Raw genomic sequence first — 21875 nt, 5'->3', positions numbered from 1 at the left:
GACAACACTGGGGAGAAAACCCTGAAAGGGCGCCAGGAAGACACACAACAAGAGCGGGCTCAGAAGAGGTGTGGCCAGTGAGGCCTCGATGATGGCTGCAAAGATGACTGACTGCAAACGGCCACGATGTGGAGTCAGAGCAACAGACCACCCCCTTTTAGCTGCCTGCACAGAACAAGACACAATCCATTGGAGCAATGCTGACGAGTCAGGCCAGGCAAAAAGACAGTGGATGCCTGCCATGCTAGTGCTGCAGAGCACGGGCTGTGCTCCTTGAGCACAACGAGCAAGAGCAACATCAAGACCTGAGCAAAAGAGAGTACAGCTACAACACACACCACAGACTGCACAACAACACAGACACAGGCTGGAGCCGCTCTGCCTAGCACATCCTCACTTTCTGCCATGCACACCCCACTGCCTCATGCACACACACATCCCAAACCACCCTCCACTCTACACTGAACGTCAGCACACACCTGCGCGCGCGCACACACACACACACACACACACACACACACAGTCAAGACACCCCAACACCCTTTGCCCATCAACTTAGCTCTTCCGGTGCTCTGCATCACCATCGGTCCTCAAGAGCCATCCTCAATGGCAGACCCATCCTCTCCGATCTTCCTTTGCTTGCCACATTTGCCTTCACCTGCCACACCAGAGCACAAGTAGTCACCCCCGTGCCAGTTGGCTCCAGCCTCACCTGCAAGAGCACTCTCCACCAAAGCACCATGGGTGCTCCGCTCACCTGAACTGCGCCAATTCCAAACACCAGCATCCTGGCTGGGGGGAAGCCCATGGCACCTGGAAAAAACAAAATAATGAAGCCACTCTTCTGGCAGGCAGCGCTCACCAGCCCTACAATGCCCAACACCAATCCGCTCACCTGAAATCCTCAGCCACGCTTGGGAAAGGCCCACACCATACCTGAAAAAGCACAGCAAAAGACATCACCAAGAGGCAACCCGGCATCACCCTACCACGCCATCAGATTCTGACCCAACAAGCTCCCCCTCTTACCTGCTCGGGCTCTTCTCAGCACTCTACTTCTCCTCTTCACAACTTCCTGCAAAACCTGAGACAACCACACCTTGAGGTGATGCCAAAACCACACCCCACCACAACAGTACCTCACTACAACACCTTTGCCTGCTCTGCTCACCCATCTTGACTGCTGGGCCATTGGCCGCCACGCCAAGGCCCACCAGGCACCTGTAAAACCAGAACAGCGCCAACGAGACAACAGCCCTACACTGGGCTCTGCGTCCTCTCTCAGACCAACACTCACCTTGCCCTGCTCCTCCCGGACGCAAGCAACTTGCTCTCCACAAGGCTCCACACCTACAAGCACAAAGCAAAAATTAACCAGGGAACCACTGACCACAACACTCCTTCCAACAAGGAATCTCTAGCTCACCTTCTTACGGCATTCCCCTTCCTTCCTCCATCTCCCTCAAGAGATCCAAACACTAATCCGCATCTGCAAAAAAGCAATGTAAAATGGAACACACAGATGCTGACCAATCACTGTCCCAGCCCATCACTGCCACACTCCACGCACTATCATTCCTAACACCCACAGGCAAGGCAGCTCCAGCCCCGAACAGACACACAGACACAAACATGAAGGAAAGCCCTATGCAAAAAGAACTATTCCCATGCATAAGATGCTGCCAGCCAAAAAGCCCTACAATGCCACAACCACACAGCTCTGATGCTCCGGATGAGCCCACGGAAGAGTCAGACGCTACTGCCTGTGATGGAAAGGGGCCAGCAAAGCTGGGAAGAGTGATGCAGAAGAAGCCAGCAAGGAAGACCTGAGGCTCTGACGATGCAGGGAAGAAAATCCTGAAAGGATGCCAGGAAGGTGCAAAACAAGAGCGGCCTCAGAAGAGGAACGGCCAAGGAGGCCTCAATGATGGCTGCAAATGGCCACGATGCAAAACCAGAGTGACACGCCACCCCTTTTAGCTGCCTGCACAGAACAAGGTGCTATCCATTAGCACAATGCTGATGAGTCGGGCCAGGCAAAAGACAATGGATGCCTGCCGCGCTAGCGCTGCAGAGCATGGGCCACGCTCCTTGAGCGCAAACAAGAGCGACATCAAGACCTGAGCAAAAGATACCACAGCTACAACACACACCCCATAAACTACTCAACAACACAGACACAGGCTGGAGCTGCTCTGCCTACCACACCCTCACTTTCTGCCATGCACACCCCACTGCCTCTGCCTCACACACAGCACTCATCCAGAAGAGTTCTCCATACTACACTGTATGTCAGCACACACACCCAAGACACATCGACACTTTGCTCCTCACCTTAGCTTTTGCAGTGCTGTGCGTCACACCATTGGTCCTCAAGAGGCATCCTCAATGGCAGCCACATCCTCTCTGATCTTCCTTCGGTCACCACATTCGCCTTCATTGCCTGCCAAACCAGAGCACGGGAGATCACCCCCATGCCAGCCAGCTCCAGCTGAAGAGCACCCTCCACCAAAGCGCCACCGATGTTGTGCTCACCTGTGCCGCACCAACTCCAGACTCCAACATCATTGCTGTGGGGACACCCATGGCACCTGGAAAACCAAGACAAAGTTACTATGCTGCCAGGTAGCGCTGACCAGCCCTACAACAACTGAAACACCATTCTGATCACCCATTCTACCTCACCTGAAATCCTCAGCCATGCCTGCAAAGGGCCGACATAGTACCTGAAGAAGCAAAGTAGGCAGCCCCAGAAGCCAGGGTAGGGGTCAGAAGCAGAGCCACAGAAGGGCAGGTGGCACTAGGTTCACAGGCATGGATATAAGAAAGGAACTGCCAGGCAAGACTGCAAATTGGTTCCTGGTGGTTCCGAGGAGTACAACCGTTTCTTCTCTCTCAGCACTGAGGCTTAGGCAAGAAGAGAGGTGAGTTCATTAGCTGAGGGGAGGTTGGTTTTTGAGCTCTTCAGGCACATGGGCTTACTCACAGTCCGCTTTGCTTTCCGACGAGGTGACTTCCTTTCTCATCCTACTGCAGTTACAGGAAGGGAGAAGGCTTCCTTCCCTCTTCATACAAAATCTGGACTCTTCTACAAGTCTGCATACTACAGAAAAACCCCACACAGTTTCTCCCTGAACAGGGCTGACAGTATTTCTGAGGAGCAGCAAAACATCCAGCGAGCCAGAAACCAGACTAGCTGATGACAGCAATACCTCACACAGATCCACCTTACTGGAGATAAAACACACAACCACCACCTAGGGTGTAAGTGTAGAAGGAAATGTTTTCCCAGGACCCCTGCTCTCTTCTCTTGTCTGCAGTCCAGCAGAGGCACAAGCAATGCCTCAAGCATCAGCATGTTCAAAGAGCCCAGTGAGGAAGTTAGGCCCCTTCCACAGTAAACACACAAACACCAGAAAACAATACTGACAATTAACAGAGGATACAACTGCACACTCAGAAACCCTCGTCCACCCCTGAACACCCCACACCAAGATACCAACACAAAACCAAAACTGCCTGCTATAAGCAATTTTCTGGCATGCTCACAACTCCACCTTCAGCCATCTCATTGCTCTAACATTAAGGAATGGCCCTTGCTTCTCTAAATGCAGCAATAAATCTTTCTGGATAGTTTCACTTCCACAAATGCTGTTATTTCCCAAGGCAGTTCCAGAGCACTACCCCCAAAGAAAGCAGAGACTGTGTGAACACCCTGGGTTTATGTAACCCTAGCCTCACCCACTGCCCTACCCACAAGCCCTTGGAAGGGGAGGGGCAAACCACTGGCAGCCATAAATACATAGGGCTAAGCAGAAGCAAGCCTTTTGCTTCCACTCAGTATCTGGATGGGAGAGCACAGAAAGGACAGACGGACCTCTTTGATAAAACAGACCATCTTCTTTATTACTGAAACCTTATATACTGAACCCATAATATCAGGAGGTATGTTATTAAGCTTTTTTACCCAAACTAGCACTAGCCTTTGCACTAAAAACTAAAAATCAGTTCTGCTTATGCTTAGAAAGAAAGCTACAAGATTCAACATATCCTGTTAAGGGAACACTACACCACAGTGCTCTAATTGGTTCAGACCTGCATATAATACAGCTGTTGTAGCAGGACAGCATTTCCTCTAGGGCAAACCAAGATATCAAAATAAACTCCTGGAACAAGGCTGCTTCTGTAATGTGAGTACTTCTGAAGAGGGGTACTTCCTGTATAGTACCTAGAGTGCTCAGAAAAAGGGGTCAGTAGGTGGAATGGGTAGTTCCCCAGGGGAGTACTAGCTCTGTATTTCTAAGTGGAGGACTGGCACAAGGAGGGAAGAGGGATGCTAAGAGGGCTGGAGAACCTACGCAGGGCTCTGGGGGCACAACAAGGAAGGCTGACAGAGTAGTCCAGAGTGAAATAAAGGGGTTCCTCAGGGCTCTACAGGACCAGCAGAGGTCTATGCAGCACAACAAAGCTCTAAAGAGGAACCCAGAGCAGATTAGACATCTCTTACGGAGACTAGAGAGCAACTAAAAGAAGCCAGAAGAGAACAAGCAAAGCCTCTGAAGGGGTTCAGAGGAAAAGAGGGGTACTCAGGCAGCTGAACGATGAACAGAGCACTCCAGGGCATAAGACAGGGCTCAGGAAGAGTTCTGAGAACACTGCAGAAGTTCTAAAGGAGCTAGAGAGCCAAAAGACAGCTCTAGGGAACAAGGAAAGCCCAAAGAGTGGTCCAGAGTGCACTAGAGGGGTGCTGAGGGGCCTGCATGGCCAAGGAATGACTTTGGGGAACAAGGAAGAAATCTGGAGGGCTTCTGAGGAGACTAGAGGGTTCCAAAGGGGGCTGTGGAGCCAGAGGACAGCTCTGGGGCACAACAAGCACCCCAGGAGAGGTTCTGAGCAGACTAGAGGGCTCCTAAGGGGACTAAATGGCACAGGGAAAAAAAAAAAATCAAAACTGGGTAACATGACCGACCTCAGGAGGTGCTCTGAGTGGACAGGAGGGCTCCTATGGGATGTGGATGGCCAAAAGAGGGCTCCGGGACACAAAGGCCTCCAGAGGGGTTCTGAGCACACTAGAGGGGTCCTAAGGGAACTTGAGACCCAAAAGACAGCTTTGGAGCATGGCAAAGGCCTCTAGAAGGGTGCTAAGGGTTCTAGAGGGCCAGGAGTGGTCTGTGGGGGGGAAATAAAAGGTCAAAAAATGAAGCCAAAGCAGAATAGAGGGCTGCTAAAGGGCCAAAAGAGGGCTCCAGGGCATGAAGAAGGGCTCCGGAGGGACTCTGAGGGCTCTACCAGGGTCCTAAAGGGGTCTAGACATCCAAAACACAGCTCTGGGGCATAAAAAAGGCTGAAAGAGTAGTCCACAGCACACTTAGAGGGCTGCTAAGGGGTCTACATGGCCAAAAAATGACTCTGGTGAACCAGGAAGAAAACTGGAAGAGTTCTGAGGAGACTAGATGTTCCCTAAGGGGGCTGGAGGGCCAGAAGACAGCTCTGGGGCCCAATTGTGGCCAAAAGAGTGGTCCAGAGTACACTAGAGGGGTCCTCAGGGGTCTAGAGTGCCCACAGAAGACTCCGGTCCCAATCTTGGCCAAAAGAGGGGTCGAGAGCACACTAGGGGTTTCCTGAGGGAACCAATGAACAAAGAAAAAGCCTCTGGGGCCCCATTTTGGCCAAAAAAAGGAGTGCAGAGCAGACGAGAGGGCTGCTGAGAAGGCTGGAGGGCCAAATGAGGGCTCTGGAGCACCACAAAGGCCTCTGGAGGGATTCTGAAGGGACTAGCGGGGTGCTAAAGGGGCCGGAGGGCCAGAAGACAGCTCTGGGACAGAAGGGAGACCGAAAGAGTAGTCCAAAGTGCACTAGAGGAGTCCTAAGTGGTCTACCTGGCTGAAAAAATATCAACTGGGGAGCAGGGATGAGCTCAGGAGGTGGTCTGAGAGGACGAGAGAGATTCGCTAGGGTCTGGAGAGCCCAAAGAGCTCTGGGGCCCAATTTTGGCCAAGAGAGTGTTTGAGAGTGCACTGGAGGGGTGCTAACAGGTCTACAAGGCCAAAAAAGACTCTGGGGAACAAGGACAGCCTCCAGAAAGGTTCTTAGGTGGAATTTGAGGGATCCAAAGGGGTCGTCAGGAGAGCCAGAAGACAGCCCTGGGGCACAACAAAGGCCTCCAGAGGGATTCAGAGGTGACTAGAGGGGTCCTCTTGGTTCTAGAGGGCCAAAAGAGGGCTGCAGGGCACAATTTTGGCCAAAAGAGGCACCTAGAGTAGACCGGGGGGTTGTAAAGGGACTAGAAGGAAGAAAAAAAATGCTATATGGAACAACGAAGGCAAAAGGAGGGGTCCTGGTGGGACTAGAGAGGTGCTTGGAGAGCTAGAAGGACAACGGAGGGCTCCTGCACAATGAAGGCCAAAAGAGGGATATTGAAGGAATTAGAGAAGTCCTACGAGAGCCGGTGGACCAAAAAAGGGCTCTGGGAGCACTACAAAGGCCTCAGGAGGGGTTCTGAGGGTACGAGAGGGGTCCTAAGGACTCTACACGCTCAACTGAGCCCCTGGTGCACAATGAAGTCCAATGGAGAGGTTCTGAGGGGATTGGAGCAGTCCTAAGGGGACTAGACATCAAACAGAGGCCTCTAGGGTGCAATGAAGACTTTGGGGGCAGTGTTTGGACCACTTCTCTGAGGCTTTTGGGGTGACTGACATAACCGCTTCGCTTCACGTTACTCACAGCTACCTTCATCTATTACTTAGGGCTAAACCTGTTCCTATTTGCAGAGGGGCTTGTTGCTTGTTTAAACTTGACATATAGTCCACAACCTGCTCTGCGTGCTCCCTAGTCCCTTCTGCTTTCGCAACACTTGTGGTAATTCAAGGAGGTAATTAAGAGTCCCCATTGTCCCATAGGCTGGAGCAAGACATTGCTGCTGCTCTGAGGAGATGCCTAAAAGCCATGCTGTTTTCTGTAGCATCACTGGGGCTTCCCAGAGCCCAACGGTGTTCTCTTTGGCTTTTCCCGAGCCTTTTAGGTTTTTTAGGCTATTCCTTAGCCCGCCATTTCATGGCAATGTTCTCCTTAAGCATTGTGCACAGCACGATTATCCCAGATCAGCCACATCGTGTACGTACAGAGGCTTCTGAGAGAAGCTCAGAAGAAAAGAGAGAAAAATCTCTTTGTCATCAGCGCATCCACCCGCCAACACTCTTCACCAGGAAGCGCTGTAAACTCCCATTTCTCTAAAGCGGGACTGAGTCAAGGCAGAGACGCAGATCACACCCCATCTTTGTTAGAACGCCTCACTGCTGCGGGGACTGGGCCTGGCAGCAGTTTTAGGAATGTTTGGGGCTTTGGAGAGAGTGCAGGGGAAGGTCTGGAGTCAGTGACAACGTTGAGGCAGGGCTTGGAGATGTTTTGGGGCCTGTAGGGGTGTTGGGGCAGGATTTGTGGGTGGTTTAATGGCTTTGGGGGGGCTGGTTGCAGGAAGGGTGGGACTCTGCGGGGCCCTCAGGGCAGGGGTGCCATCCCAGATGTGTAGGGAGCACATAGGGGTGCCCCACGTTGCTGTCAGCTCGGCGGGAGGAGCCACTGGTCTCCCACCCCATCAGATAGGGTGGCGGGGGGGGAGGAGGAGGGATCTATGAGCTTGCACAGAACGCCAGAGAAGGCAGCAGGGAACTCACCAAGGGCCCCGCATCCCAGAAAAGCTGCAAAGGAACCCGCGTCCCAGACGAGAGGAGACATCAGGCTGCTGTGCCGCTGCTGGACACATCCAGACCCCCGCGCAGACACACCCCCCCGCCCCGCTCCTCCAGGCTGCGTCCACAGCGGTGAGCGCATGCCCTGGCCCGCGCTGGGGAGGAACTGGGGCCCTACAGGCGACACACGGAAAAGGCAGAGTCAGAGCCGCGCTCCGGCAGACCCGGCGCGGCGCGGCGCCAGGTCCGAACCCCCCGCCCCCCCGCCCCGCCGCCTCCACGAAGCGACAGCCCCGGCGGGCAGGACGCAGCCCGACGCCCGCGGCCACCCGAAAGCACACGCTCGCCTCACCGGGATCCCCACGTGCTCGACTCCAGGCGGCCTCGGCCCTCGCCCGCAGCCGCCGAGCGAAAACACCCACCCTGCTCGCCGCCATCTTGCTCCCCGCCGCCGCGCATGCGCTCGCTACGGACAGCGCGGGAGGGGCGGGGGCGAGCGGGAGCGGGAGCGGGAGCGGGGGGGGGAGGCGAGACCCGCAATGGCGCCCTCGTGTGGTCGTAGCGCGGCGCTGCAGCCGGCCGGCTCCCGCGGGCGACCCGCAGCCCGCCGCGCCAGCCCGGTGCTCAGGCCGAGCAGCGAGCGCCCCGAGGCTGCTCTGCCCGTGCCCGAGAGAGCTGCGGGGATCAGCGAGCAGGCGCTGGGGCTGCCCCGGTCGCGGAGCAGCTCTGAGACGGCACTGCCCGTCCCCGCACCCCCAGGAAGCACCAGGAAGGAAAAGCCCTCTCGGGAAAAGCGCTCCCGGTCCGTGAGCACCGGGCAGGGATGGACGAGCGCCTTCGCTTACCCGTCCCCGAGAGAGCGGAGAGTAGCGGTGAACACGGTGACCGGCAGCGCACACGTGTGCGCCGGCTGCCTGCACTGTTCTTCGTACGCAGCGGTGGCCGGCGGCGGCTGCAGTGCTGCCTTGTCGACACGCGAGGACAGCGGTGAGCGGGACGGAACGCAGTGCGCATGCGCTACGCCGATGAGTGTGCAGTGCCGCTTTTCAGACCCGCGATGGCAGCAGTGAGCGCGGCGGAACGCAATGCGCATGCGTGCTCCCTTTCGGTGCAGTACCACCTTCTCCCCAGTATCAGGGTCCACTCAATAAACAAAATAGTATGATAAATGTTGTCATCTGCTCCAAGTGCTTTCGCAGAAGAGAACGACATCAAAATGAGGTATTATTGCATTTAGTCTCCACTACACGTGCTACCCCAGTGCCACGGACTTGCTTTAAAGGATCAGTGATGTACGCGTTCTGGCAGTAATATTCACGGAATGAATATGCACTCGATCAAGTAGGAGTGTTCATGAAAAGCTTTGCCAGTGCGTCGCTAGGTAACAAACCTAGACAAGCAGCTATTTGCCCTGATCCTTCGGCTTACGTTTCTTCTGCCCGATGTAGTCTAACGTACCTGAACGCAATGGCCTTGCGAGGCAGTGACACGGTGTCCGTGGGGTGGCTGTTCCAGGGTCTCTCGGGCTGTTCCAGGGTCCTCGGACAGCAACGGTGCTGGTCGACTTTCCCTTGTGCTGCACAGCAGGACAGCTCCGCACCGTGCCCTCCCAGCACTGCCGCTCCTCCCAGCAGTTGCCTAACTGGCCCCAATCCTGAGCAAAGCTACGACTCCCAGGAGCCCGCAGCACCCCTCCTTCTCTCCCTGCCCTCCCCATTTCCAAGAGGGACAGCCCCAGCCCCTGGGGACAACCCTGCCTGGTCACACTGCTGTCCAAAAAGCGGATTCGTTGCCCCGTGTGCACTAAGCCAATAATTACACGCTCAGGAGAGACATTTGCTTATTTATTTCAGAGTTGCGCAAGCCTGGCTGCTCGGTGGTTTCCCACAAATCAAGCGCACCCCCACCCCCCCCGGCTTTCCAAGTAGCATTTACACAAACAAATTGCAAGGTTTGCAACTTTCCCTTTTACACCGGTTGGTTAGTGATTTACCTACAACTGTAATATTGCTTACACACCATTTTACTACTACACATGCTCAGGGGAGGGGTCTTCACCCGGGCGTGGGTCTTTCTGACCTATCAGCGTGATTTTCTTGTATTATAATGAGGACAGGTCAGTTAGGGGATACCTCGAATTCTTTTGCTAAATTGGCAATGTATGCATAGAAAACAAAGCATCTTGATTTACAGTTTCTTTAAGGCTTTAGCAGTTCTAGGACGGCCTTGATTAAAGAATTATTTCCTCCCAGGAAATAGAGAGGTTCTCCTCATCTGCCTAGTTTAAAGAGCATGAACACTCTTTCTGAGCTTCCAAGATTGTCTTGCAACACCACCAGAGATGGAAAATGCTTCCTGCCCTGTACCGGGGAAAAACAGGGGCATTCCACTGTCCCCCGTGACCTGTGGGGACTCAGGCGTGAGTGACACACGTCCAGTAAGGAACAGACCCAGCGGGCCACTGCTGCAGGGCTGAGAAGGCACCGGCACCTGGAACCACAGCTCCTGGCCTGCCACAGAGCACAATGCGGCTGGCTGGTGGGAACGCCGCTGGCAGAGACCTGCCCGCCCCCGCCACCTCGAGAGGCGCAGCATGGTCACCCAGTAGCCCTGTCTGAGAAGACTACACCTCCCAGCATACCGTGCACATGAAAATGGCGGCCCGGAAGCCCAGTGCTGGAAGACCACTGCTCCCGGCATGCCGCGGTGAAAACTACGGCTCCCCGCATGCCAGGCTGCCAACTCCCGCCCCCCCCCTCCCCCCCCCCCCCCGCAGCGCTAGGGGAGGTTTGACCCTCGGGAGATGCCGTTCCTTTAGGTTTATAAATAGCTGATGGGAGGGTGTTAGATTACAGCATGTGTAGAAGGTTTTTTAGAGAATGTCATCAACCAGAAAGACCCAGAACATATCTTGTATTTACACTCCTCTTACCAGCACCACTTTGTCTGCCTGTCTAGTTGCAGTGTCCTTAAATGATGGCAGCTATAAGCAACTTTTGCCCCCTGGTCTCCAGGACTGGCTCTTTAAACAGGTGTTGTTCTTTCTGATAGAGCCCCGAGTGACATACCACTGACTTCCTCAGTGTGTGGTGATGTACATATTTGTGGTACAATGCCAAAGTAAGCCTTGTTAGCAAGACTATTTGTATCATCAGCAGACAAATACAGTGCAGTCTCCATCCTTCAAGATATTCAAAATCCAACTGGACATGATCCTGGGCAACTTGCTCTAGTTGACCTTGCTCTGAGCTGGGTGGTAGAGAGGGGAAGGGTGTTGGACTAGATGATCTCCTGAGGTCCCTTCCAACCTCAGTAATTCTGTGAGAATTGTCTGAGATGAATCCCACACTTGGAGTTCTACTTGGTAGTTTTTCTATTTAAAGAAACAAGAAGAGAATATAGACGATTAACACTGCTTATGTGTGTGCACGTGATTTGCATAGGTCCATATCCTTGTTGAAATTCCAGAGAACTCCATGCGTGAATACAGTACCACAGGAATGTTTCCTTATGCATCGTAATAGGAAGAGTTTTGTATTTTAAGATTCAGAAGTGCAAAGAGATGTTGTCAGCCGAAAATCCTCTTCTGTTCAGCAGGATTATTTAGCATAATGACATTACATATTCAGCTTTGAATATCAAAAGGCAGTATTATGTTTCTTCTTTAATTCCTGTATTTTCATGGGCCAATGATTTTTTTGATCCCGTTGGTATTCTGTAATTACATATTAATTGCATTAAGTTCAGAAACATCATCAAAGAAGCACCACGCAATGGTAATCTTAAAAATGTTAGGATTCAGATTTCTCTCGTCTTCCATTCTACATTGTTATAACCACGGCTCTCCTCTTTTAATCTTTTTTCCTTGGTATAGCCTTTATCACGAATAGAGATTCATAATATGCTCAGAATATGATGCCTCAAAATATTGTATAAATTGCAGCCATGTGTTGTCTTGCTTTGATGCTTGCACTGGATTCTTTAGCTCAGTGCATTGTCCTTTGTCTTGACCTCGTTATTTATGGCTCCAATGAGCTGTGGAAAATGAGCAGCCAGGTCATCCTTTCCAAATTAAAACACTAGCAAGGTCAATGTAGGACAGGAAATAGAACATTTGGAATATTGCCACTTTTCTGCCTTATTTGCATATAAAAAGTGGGGACTGGAATGGTAGGAAATGGGTCCATTTTAATTTATTACAAAAAGTTATGATCTTACCCTTCCCTCTGCCCGGTTTATGCCTTAATATCAAGAGAGCACTCTTGCCCTTACTGTTTCAATCTTCCTAGTGTGACTGTATGGGAGAGGGGGGAAAGCGTGGCTATGTATGTGGAAAAGGAATGCTTTAAATAGCTGATCTTCTTCAGCATTGTCCTGTAAACACATTTGCTGCCGTCATTATTTCTGAAGCGCACGTTAAAAGTTGAATATTTACCACAGTCTTTACCAATGTTTCTGACAGAGCAATGGAGGAAGGGAAGGACGTCATCAGCCTTTCAATTCAAAAATGTTGTCCACAGTCTGCTGTGAACAGTTAACCTGCTATGTCACTCAGGGGCACTAGAGTCTTGATTACACACAAAACTATTTTCTAATCATTTTCCGTATTACCCTGGAAATTAGCTGTGTATCTTTGGTGTGACTTATAATGGCATCTAGTAGCTAATAACCTGTATCAATATACCTAGTTAACTTTTTGTTAGAATCAAATGTAAATACAGGGATTCTTCTTTTCTGCTTATTTCAGAGATGCTGCGTAGCAGGATAACGAAGTGTTTGCTTTCATGTCACCTGTTAACTGGTTAATGGCCTATGGAAATTTTATGTCTTCTCCTGTTCACTTTTGCCAAGAATATATCAATGATTCTTTTTTTTCTTGGATATCTTTTTTTTTTTAAATACCAAGTGGTTACCTTAGAAAAATATCGTATGGTGAGTAGAGAGAGATCCTTTCTTATTGTAAAAATAGAAGAAGAAGATGGATTAATTAGGCTTTGGACCTAGGCAATATCATTCACTCTGTTTTATTTTTACGGCTTCTGTGTTAATGAATATCTTGTGCATCTCTTTGATCCCCTGAGAGAACATCCACACAATGTCCTCTATGTTTTATGTCCCAGGGTTGGCGTTACATATTACAGGCTATCTGGTCATCATTGCACCACTGCTATTTCGTCTTCTGACTGTGAATATCCAAGTGTGGTGGTTGACATTGCCAGACTGGTGTTGCCACCTGCTGGGTACATGAACTTTTCCTGCTCCAACCTGTTTGCCTATATGCATGTTTTCATTCTTTGTCAAGCATCTTTTTTAGCTATTATAAGGAGGATGTATTTGATGAAACATAGGTGTCTAGATCTGGTCTAGTCATCTTAGGCTCCCTTTATATTCAGAAAAGAGCAAAAGGACTTTCGTTGGCTCAGTTCATCTTATCCCAAAGTAGATGTTTAAAACAGGTCAAATAAGCAGCAACTTAAAATTACTTCAGTCTTTTACTGTGCATAAAAAGGGCATAATATGATTAGCTTGGATGTAGATATTTACTATTTTATATATATATATGTATGATATATATATGCTATGCATACATGATATACATATATGATATATATGATGTATATTTGAGATATATATATATGTATGATATATATGTGTGTCTGTGTATGATATGTATATATGCAGATATTTACTAGTGCCATTGCCTGAAAGGCCAGTGGCAGGGCCATGGCTGCTGGCTGTGCTTCTGAGGTCACAGCAGCCTCAGTGCCTCATAGGCTGGAGGGAGGCCCCTGGCTGCAAGTTGTGCTTGTGGGGTGGAAGAAGTACCAGTGCCTCATAGGCCAGTGGGAGGCCAATGACTGCTGGCTGTGCTTGTGAGGTCACATCGACCTCTGTGCCCTACAGGCCAGTGGCAGGCCCATGGGTGCTGGCTGTGCTTGTGAGGTCACAGCAGCCTCAGTGCCTGATAGGGCAGTGGCAGGCCAGTGACTGCTGGCTGTGCTCGTGAGGTCACAGCAGCCTCAGTGCCTCATAGGCCAGAGGGAGGCCCCTGGTTGCTGGCTGTGCTTGTGAGCTCACAGCAGCCTCAGTGCCTGATAGGGTAGTGGCAGGCCAGTGACTGCTGGCTGTGCTTGTGAGGCCACAGCAGCCTCAGAGCCTCATAGGCCAGTGGCAGGCCTATGGCTGCTGGCTGTGCTTGTGAGATCACAGCATCATCGGTGCCTGATAGTGCAGTGTCAGGCCCTTGGCTGCTGGCTGTTCTTGTGAGGTCGCAACAGCCTCAGAGCCTGCTAGGCCAGCAGCAGACCCATGACTGCTGGCTGTGCAGGTGAGATCACAGCAGACGCAGTGCCTCATAGGCCAGTGGCAGTCCCATGGATGGACGCTGTGCTTGTGAGGTCTCATTTCTCTCAGTGGCTGACAGGCCAGGGAAAGGCCAATGGCTGCTGGCTGTGCTTGCTTGTAAGGTCACAGCAGCCTCAGAGCCTGATACGCCAGTGGCAGGCCCCTGGCTGCTGGCTGTGCTTGTAAGGTCGCAACAGTCCCAGTGACTGATAGGCGAGGGCAGACCCACAGCTCCTGGCTGTGCTTGTGAGGTCACAGCAGCCTCAGAGCTTGATAGGGCGGTGGCAGGTCTAAGGCTGCTGGCTGTACTTGTGAGGTGACATTTGTCTCATTGCCTGATAGGCCAATGGCAGGCACATGGCTTCCAGCTGTGCTTCTGAGGTCACAGCAGTCTCCGTGCCTCATAGTCCAGTGTCAGGCCCATGGCTACTCACTGTTGTTGTGAGGTCACAGCAGCCTCAGGGCCTGATAGGGCAGTGGCAGGCCCCTGGCTGCTGGCTGTGCTTGTGAGCTCACAGCAGCCTCCGTGCCTCATAGACCAGCAGCAGGGCATGGCTGCTGGTTGTGCATGCATGTGAGATCACAGCAGTCCCAATGCCTCATAGGCCAGGGACAGGCCCATGGCTGCTGCCTTGGCTTCCTTGTGAGGTCACAGCATCATCAGTGCCTGATAGGCCAGTGACAGGCACATGGCTTCCAGCTGTGCTTGCGAGGTCACAGCAGCCTCCTTGCCTCATAGGCCAGCATCAGGGCACGGCTGCTGGCTGTGCTTGCTTGTGAGGCCACAGCAGCCTCAGAGCCTCATAGGCCAGTGGCAGGCCTATGGCTGCTGGCTGTGCTTGTGAGATCACAGCATCATCGGTGCCTGATAGGCGAGTGGCAGGCACATGGCTTCCAGCTGTGCTTGTGACGTCACAGCAGCATCCGTGCCTCATGGGCTAGTGGTAGGCCCATGGCTGCTGGCTGTGCATATGAGGTCAGAGCAGTCCCTGTGCCTCATAGTCCAGTGTCAGGCCCATGGCTGCAGGCTGTGCTAGTGAGGTCACAGCAGCCTCAGGGCCTGATTGGCCAGTGGAATGCCCATGGATGCTCGCTGTGCTTGTGAGGTCACTGCTATGGAAATGAGGCTCGCCGGGCACCATAACAGGGTCTGACCCTAGGTTCCTGCAAGAAAGTTCAGAGCCAAATCAAAGCAAATTAAATAATTAAATTTTAATGATGCACATGCAGTAATTACAGCTCGAGCTGGGTGCCTCCGAAGAGGGAGCCCAAACAAAGAAATCCCTGGGCAATTATAGCTTTTTCCAATTAAGTTTCCCACCCCTCACGCGGTAGTTAGACCAACAGTAATTTTTTTTGGTCTGGGGTCTCCTGCTCCTTATTGGCTCTCATCGTTGCTCCTAGGCAGGCTGTTTTTCTCCCTTAGCTTTACTGTTGTGGTTTCTGCTGACGGTTGTACCTTCGTTTCTCCTTGCGTCTTACCATTGTCTCTCAAGGTCCTGAGAAGGAGGAGGTGATTCCAAATCATAACAATTAACACTGCCCCAGCAGTGAGCTAAGGCTTTGCCCCTCAAGGTCCTAATGCCCTGCGCTGGTCTTATTTCAAAGCCTTGACATCCTCCCTTTCGGAGTGTGAGACACAGGAATGCAGACTGCTTGTACCTTCCTTATCTTCCCAGCTTGAACCAGCTCTGAGGCCCTTTTCTTACTGGACTAAGTAAAAGTTCATTATTTTATCTAAGTGCGGCCTAAGGCTTCAGCAAATTTAGCTACTCATGCTAAGCAAGTTTTACAGAAGTTGTGCTAAGCGGCTACCTCGAGACAGTTTCAGTTTGCTATTCTTTAACAGTCCCCCCCTTTGTTTTTATGAAGCATCCCTGTTAATCTTTTAAACAGAGTTCTCAAAGCCTTTCGAGGCGTACTATCGCTTTCCATAATCTTATGTATAATATAATTGTAAGTAATAGGCATAACACAGTTAAACTGAACACAACTACTACCGGGTGCAACACGTGATTATAAATCCCTGTTGCTGTTGGTGACCATCCTAGAAGAGTTTCCCAGCCATGATGTTCTCCGTCCCTCTTTACCCTTTCCAAGACGTGGTGTATCTCTTCCGCATCACAATGAATGGTGATTAGAGTTTTTTGTCCATTGTTCCGGGTGCATTCTAGCAGTCAACGCAAATCATCGCATTGTAGTAGTTTCTTTACTAGCATAAGATTCATTCCAATGGGGATAGGGAGTAAATTTTGGCTCAATGTATAATTAGATTGTAACAGTTGCATCCCATAATTTGGGGTAAAGCTACAAATACAAATGTTTGAGTGATTACTTGTATCTACAACACTGCTCTCTGTAAGATTACAAAGTGTTCTTACACAGACACATCCTTTTTCAACATATACAAGTACAGTTCAACTTTCACAGCAAAAGAAGAACATAGTATGACAGTATATGGACTGTTCCATTCAGGTTTTAACTTGGATTTTTGTGGAAATACTTTAACTAAAACTTCGTCCCCAGGCTGTATACCAGGCACTTGTATTTCAGGTGGTGCGGATTGATATCACTGAGCATTTTTTTTTTTTAAGACTTTCAAAGCTTTTTTTTTTTTGGCATACTTAGAACATACTCTAGACAGTTTCAGTTCGCTATTCTTTAACAAGGGAAGCATGCTCTATCAGGCATAAGCTGACAGAAATCGCCTTCCCCCGAACATTGCCATTCACTCCGGCCGTGGCACAGCCCCTCTGTCCCTGCTGGGCCCCGCTTCGCTGCATCCCTTCCCCACTTTGGTGTGTCTGGCACCTCTGCTTTGGCTGCGATGGCCGCACGGGGCTGTGTTGTCAGCACCAGCTGCCTGTGAGTAGCCCTGCACCCCAACACACCCCGTCATTCTCCAGCTGGGCCTCCGCCGATTTCCCTTTACCTTAGGCAGTTGCTAGACATCACTAGTTCCCTTCAGCCTCGCTCCCGCCACCCAGGCCCAGGGAAGCGCTAGCAGCTTCTGAGCAGCCGTGCTGACACTTCACCTGCCCGAGCAACAGAGCGACTTGCTTGCCGCACTGCTGCCGGGCGCTCCTGCGGCGCCCCATTCGCGCCTTGGCTACTGCCAGGCCCCGTGTGCCAGCGCGATCTCTGCCGCCCATCGGCATTACCGGCACCTGTTAGAAAAGGACGCCTAAGGGAAAAGGACTGGGAAAAAAGCATTTCTGCTTTTCATGGTGAAATTCCGCACAGAAAGCTGAAGCACTGCCAAGGACTGGGTTTTGTTTTGACGGCAACTTTATTGCTCTGAGAACACTCTTCAAGCTCGGATTGGTTAGCATTGTTTGGAGAACGGCTCTCTGTTGGGTTGGATGGTAAGTGGTGGTGTAGATGGTAAGGTTAGTCAGTCTTGACGGCTCCCGTCCTCAAGCTCTGCAGCTGAACGACAAAAGGAAGCAGGCTCACTCCCTGTCATGACATTCAGCACAAACCCATCTGCTCAGCGGTTTGCTTTCTAAACAGCAAAGACCTGAGCCTGCCCGCAGCTTGACGTGCGCTGTGACTCCGGGACTGCAGCGACCTCGAGAGGGAGGCTTCCAAAAGCCTCCCAGGAAAAGCCACCGCCTGTCCGTTGCGTGCTAGGACGGGCGTACTGTGCAGAAGAGCAGGACACAGCTACCTGCTCTCCTGACCCACGGTAGACCTTAGGGACGTGACATTTGGTGGCAGTTTTGCCTTCTTTCCTAGTGACCATTCAAAACTGGAAACACACACACGAGGAAAACTTGTGTCTCTTTCAATTGAGGCAGAATATTTGGAAGCCAGGGCATACTGCACAGCCTTCCTGACGCAAGCCCTTGAAGGCTGCCCGCCCCGTGGAGTTGTTTACTGCCATGGTTGCTGTATTGTTCCCATAAAGAGCCGTCTGGAGGATGGCCGTCTCCCTTCTCCTCCCGTGGGTACTTCCGGAAAGGAGGATCTGAGCATTCCAAGCAGCTTTCCAGCTTCTTGATGGGTCTGCTCTTTTTCTTCTTGCTCTTACGCTTGTGACTGTCCATGTGGAGTGCAGAGAAATCCAAATCATACTGTCGGAAGGAAAGGGGCAAGTTCAGAACAGAAAAAACAGATGTGGCACTCGATGCCTACATGGGACTGTATTTTATCAAGTCTACTGCAGGGGATGATTTGCAGCTGCTCTGCGGTAATTTCTGAATGTCTGCCTTACTAAGAAACGCACACCCTCAGAGGTCGAGCGGACATTAGGTCTTGGCTTGTACACACATCATTAATTGAGGCTAGTTCTGGAAGAGGTGCCAAAGAAAACAATCATTCTCGTAGCCTGATCCAGAACCGTGTGCACATGTGCCTCTAACTGTATGGTCCCGTTAGTGGGTAAATTGGTCTCGTTAGTGGGTAAATAAAAGTGGAATATTGGCGAGGAGACAGGAGCATGTTGACCGGCCAACTAGTGCAGCTGCCAAAACACTTGGTGTTCAGACTCCAAGGGGAACGGCGGGTCGCGACCCTTAGGTGCACCACACAGGCATCAACCTGGACTCACGTATTCCTAAAGAATTATTGCTTCCCTTGTTATCTGTACATCTAAAGAATTACCGCTCTCCTTGTTATCTGCAGCGCATGCACACTACGCCACATTGTAGCCTATTCTTTCGCCTTAAACCCCCACCCCCCCTCCCCCTGAACGTCGCCAGGGGCCGATGCTCTATGGTGCCTGGGGCAGCCCGGTCACCTGCCTGCAAGGTTCCTGGGATTCCCCTTGTGGTTTGGGGATTTCAAGGTAATAAACATCTAATAGCTTTATTCCAGAGCGGTGTCTTCTACCCCTGCGTATTCCAAGCAGCAGTCAGCACCGTTAGCAGTCCCCTTCTGAAGTGCTAGCACAGCTCAGCAGTATCTTTCCTGCCTTCACTTGATCGACCTACCCACGTGATCTCCAGACAGACGCCGCACTATTGAGAGCTCTTTAAAGCCAACTGGGCGGACAGGAGGAACAGCCAGAGAAGAACAAGAGGAACTGCGGAAATCTCTTTTCTCGGTCTTTCTCCGTTTCCCTTCTATTTTGTTGTCGCTCCCTCCGGCGTGGGGATGTCCTCTTTTTCTGTTTCTTTGCTTTTCAGCCTTCCGGGAAGAGCCCTCAAAACCGGAAGGAACTGACACAGCTGAAGGTGCTCGTCGTTGAGGAGAATAGTTTTCAGACTGCTGCTCCGGGACTGGACAGCGGCGCGCGTCTGCTTGGTGGCTGCTGAAGTGATGCCCGCCTTCCCCTCTGGCGTGTGATGACAGGTGGAGCCACCTGCTTTTGCAAGAATGCTCGTGTGACCTCTCTTGCTCTGTTCGTCCTCTGCTTCGGGATCGGTAAGGAGGACATTTTCCGGAGCTTCTGCCCTTATCCAGGCAGTTTCTGTCACTACGGGAAGATGTGCGCCTGCTTCCAGGGCAATACTGCTGCAGGTGGCAGTTTCGCTTGTTTCTTTCCAGCCTGCGAGAGCACCTCCTCTTGTGGGAATCACCGCCCATTTCTGTGACGCCAATGGTATTGGGATCCTCTTTCAGGGCTCCGTTTCTCTTTAAATGACTTGAGCTCTGTATTTCAAAAGAAGAGATCGTGAGATGGCTATGTGCAAACACACAGCTTGGAGAAGCCCCAAACACAAACCCCTCCTACCAGGGAGTCCCACAGATTGCCTCAGGAGATGAAGAGGAAAAAAACAACAAAAAATGCCCCACTCTGCTTTAATTCGAAGTGCAAGGCCAGCAAGTGTTGTTCATTCCTACTTTTGGTTTTTGGCCGACTGGAAGCAAATGAGCATCATTTTTGAAAGCCCATCCAAAGAGCTGAGCACGGATTAAGGATGGCCCCAAATTGCGCGCGCTCTCTCTCTCGCGCTCTCTCTCTCTGTCTCTAGCTATGTACCTGCGTCCATTTTTCCCCTTTCAACTTTCCCTGAAACCCCCAGCATACTTGTTCCAGTGCTCAGGAATAAGCCATTCTGGTTTTGCTGTCTCAGCTCAAGTGACAGCACTAAAAATAAACCAAGCAGTCTTTCCCTTTTTTTTTTCCCCAGGATTTGAGCATGACTAGGCTCTACTTCCAATGTCTCGCTGTGCTTCAGGAAGCGGAGCTGCAAGTAAAGAAGCAGCAGGGCTGCACGCAATTCAGCAGCAGCCACTGTTTGAGTGATTCCGGCTGCAGCAGGAGAGCTGTGAAGAAAGCTGCAGGGTGGGAGGGAAAATACAATGCAGACGCTACCAGAAAAGGAAAAAAAAAAAGGAAGAAAAAGACAATTCCCACTACCCATTTGGTGCCTCTCTCCTTCCCTCTCTTCCCCCCTCCCCGTTACCTTCAGCATACGAGGAGCAAGCTGCGGTCTCAGAAATCCAGCCCCCTTCTTATTAGCCCCTGGCTGACCAAGGCACGAAGGGGGATAAGATGGCACGGGCGCGTCAGAAGTGCATTCTCCAAGTGTCTCACCATCGCACCTTGGGAAACAACAGTGATCTCAGTTGAGACATGCCCTGTCAGCCTCCTCTTGGGCTGAATCCCATCCTGCCATCATCTAGGAGCAGCTGATACGTCATACTGAGAACGTAACCAAGACTACAAGCTGAAAATTAGATGCTGCTCTTCCTACCACGGCCGTCCCTTGCAGAGCAAGAACTCATCCTTACACCACCTCTGGCCTGAATTTCTCCTCCTTTATGGCATTCGCCAGCTCCACAGAGCACGTACGTAGCAAGTTACGCAAGTGCAGCAGGTGAAGGCCAAGCAATGAAAGACACTGCGTGACATGGGGAATTCCAGACTGGACAGAACGCAATTCTACCAATAGTCCTTTCCGCCCAGGACAGAAGGAAAAACACGTCAGAGGAGCAGAAGAGAGGTTTCAGCAGCGCGAAAGGGAAAGGTACCCCAAACCCATCTGAATACTCGCTCTTACCTGATATAAAAAAGTAAATACGCCTGCTGACTGAGAACAGTTTGGAGGTCGCAAAGGACTACCGAGGCATCATTCATCTCATACCACAGTCCATTACTGGCCTGCAAAGAAAGGCAACGATGCCTTTAGAGCAACTCTAGAGCGTGCTCTCTACAGGAAAACCCAGACAGAACACTAGCAGACAAAGGAGACACCAAGACTAGTCAAAGGAGACAGGTAACGAGCTCTTTCCCCTTCAAAACAATGGTTGTCAGTAACATGCTGGGACAAGTTTCTCTTCACCAGCACAGATTCTGCCCTGCAAGAAATGAAGCTGATGCTTACCTTGGTGAAGCAGAAATAGTGTCCTGCACGACCGCTGGCACCTCTGTGCACCAGGACTGCATATAAGGCGTAGAGGACTGGTTCTCCAACTGGCTGAGACATGTATGCTCGCAGGTCCAAATACTCTGGATATTCCACATCCTGAAGACAGAGCAAGAGGATTCAAAACTCATCTGGGAACACTTCGTGAAAGAGCCGGGGAAGAACACTGCTAAGAATGTGGGCTGGAAGCTTAGACAGACATGTTTTGCCTCCTCAGAAATCGGTCTTCCCAGAGACAACATTTAATTGCTTCCGTTGCAGAGAACTGCTCAATGCAAAACCAGCTCTTTCAGAGCGGAGCATACGCTTATCGTCACACGGGAGCTTTGCTGTTACCGGAAGAGAAAGAGTAAGACCTACTTCTTGCGCTGATTTTGCCTAGACATCTTCTGTCGCTATGGTTACAGTCGGCCGACATTAACAACTTTGAACAGAGCGTTCCGCCTTGGGAAATCTCCCTTCCCAAGAAGGCATTACACTTGCATAGATACCTTGCTAATCTTTCCACCAGTGAAGTTGGCAAATC

General features: G+C 51.2%; 1 long non-coding RNA gene across 2 annotated transcripts; it reads right to left on the bottom strand.

Moving 5' to 3' along the window:
* Positions 1–524: 524 nt before the first annotated feature.
* Positions 525–1491, bottom strand: LOC135326636 (uncharacterized). Of its 2 annotated transcripts, XR_010386933.1 has the most exons (6): positions 1427–1491; positions 1298–1350; positions 1030–1084; positions 896–936; positions 758–813; positions 525–658 (listed from the first exon to the last, which is right to left on the bottom strand). It is a non-coding gene; the product is annotated as an uncharacterized LOC135326636 (long non-coding RNA). The 2 variants fall into 2 exon arrangements; XR_010386932.1 differs by lacking the exons at positions 1298–1350; positions 1427–1491 and having other exon boundaries at positions 1030–1187.
* Positions 1492–21875: the final 20384 nt, after the last annotated feature.

Source organism: Dromaius novaehollandiae, unplaced genomic scaffold, assembly GCF_036370855.1.
Source record: "Dromaius novaehollandiae isolate bDroNov1 unplaced genomic scaffold, bDroNov1.hap1 HAP1_SCAFFOLD_33, whole genome shotgun sequence".
NCBI lineage: Eukaryota > Metazoa > Chordata > Aves > Casuariiformes > Dromaiidae > Dromaius > Dromaius novaehollandiae.
This window is presented reverse-complemented; position numbering and strand designations above follow the sequence as displayed.